General features: G+C 38.6%; 1 pseudogene; it reads right to left on the bottom strand.

Annotated features, from left to right (window-relative positions):
- Positions 1-248: 248 nt before the first annotated feature.
- Positions 249-836, bottom strand: LOC144249072 (COMM domain-containing protein 2 pseudogene; annotated as a pseudogene).
- Between the last annotated feature and the right edge of the window lie 756 nt (positions 837-1,592).

Genomic DNA, 1,592 nt, shown 5'->3' with positions numbered 1-1,592 from the left:
TCAATCCTATTTACACATTTAAAATGCAAAATTACATTTGAATCTGTCAAGAAGCTGACCACATTTTGCACCAGTAAAGGAAATTGACTTCTGATCATGACTTCAATATCCTGGAATAGGAAAAGGAATTTCATGGAATCTAGATGCATTTATCAACACCAATTAATAAAAATTAATTCTGAAAATTAATTCCTGAATGTCATCCATTCACAAATGGGTCAAAGGCATTAGGACCTTAACACTTGGTACTACTTGATGTTGCGAACTACTCTCCTACAGTGGTTTGTTTTCATCTCCTCCATGGATTGTTACAGTTGCTGAACTAAATGAAGTAGGGTGGCTGACTCTGTCTGTAGAACTTTGGTGTTGTGGTCTCCACTCAGATTTAGGTTTAGTTTTATAGTTACGGCTGGCTTAATCTGTTGCCTGAGGCTTCTGCTTGCAAGCTGTACATCTAGTCGCCACTCAAGGCTGTGGTAACTGGGAAGGATGGGTGCCAATTCACCCAGAATAGTCCTGATCTCTTTTCTGTTGTCCAAGTAAAGTGGAAGCAATAATTTGTTCAGTTCTTCAGAGAATCCCAGAACAAAAACAGAGTCTTGGAAATCCACTTCAGAAATCATGAGCTTGGAGCTCTCAGTGAGCAGGTTGGTCAACCTTTCCACACCATGCTGGACCGTGTTGCTGCTCAGGTTGAGCTTCCTGGTGGCACCCTCATAGACCTTGGGGATTGTTCCTTCACCTCAGGAACTCCACCCTGATCCACCCAAACTCCACCACCACTTTGGCAGGAAGGCCAGGTGCTCCTTATGCTCTTCCGACAAGTCCAGCAGCATCTTCGCTGGGCACCCTTTTTCACCCAGCAACATGCTGGTCTTCCTGTTTAAGACATCTTTGGACATACAGATATCTTTATTTAAAAAAAAATTTTTTAGTTATAGTTGGACACAATACTTTTATTTTATTTATTTATCTTTATGTGGTGCTGAAAATAAAACCCAGAACCTTGCACATGGTAGGCAAGCACTCCACCGCTGAGCTCCAGCCCCAGCCCCAGATGTTTTTAATATTATGTGATCAAATTACTAATCTTTTCTCATGTGATCATGTGTTTTCATGCATGCATTCTTAGGAAATATTTTGTAAGATCAAGTTTTAAAAGCTATCTACAATATTTTTCACTAATCATTTTAAAATTTCCTTTTAAAATATTAACATGGTCAATATATCTAGAGTTGCCAATGCATATGGAATGATGTAGGAATGCAACTGTGTATTTTATTTGTGGAATGTCAATTCTCCAGTCCCGTTTGTTAAGTAATTCTCTCTTTTCCTACTTCTCTGTGTTGCCATCTCCATCACGAATCCCAGTTGTCCATGTGGACAGTTCTGTTTCTGGGATTCTTAAGAATGTGTTGATAAACTTGTGTTCTTATTCTATTGATAAATGATTCTTGCTACATCTGTTGAGAATGTTTCCTTCCACTACAGAGTAAAAAGAAAAAAATATGATAATAAGACATCCACTTGTATATAAGGGTAATAATGGTAACCAGTGTGATAGAGCTTTCCTTGGGAAGAATATATGTTGG

The sequence above is a fragment of the Urocitellus parryii genome, chromosome 11 (genome assembly GCF_045843805.1).
Source record: "Urocitellus parryii isolate mUroPar1 chromosome 11, mUroPar1.hap1, whole genome shotgun sequence".
Lineage (NCBI taxonomy): Eukaryota > Metazoa > Chordata > Mammalia > Rodentia > Sciuridae > Urocitellus > Urocitellus parryii.
Note: the sequence above shows the minus strand (reverse complement) of the source record. Positions and strands in the feature narration are given on the sequence as shown.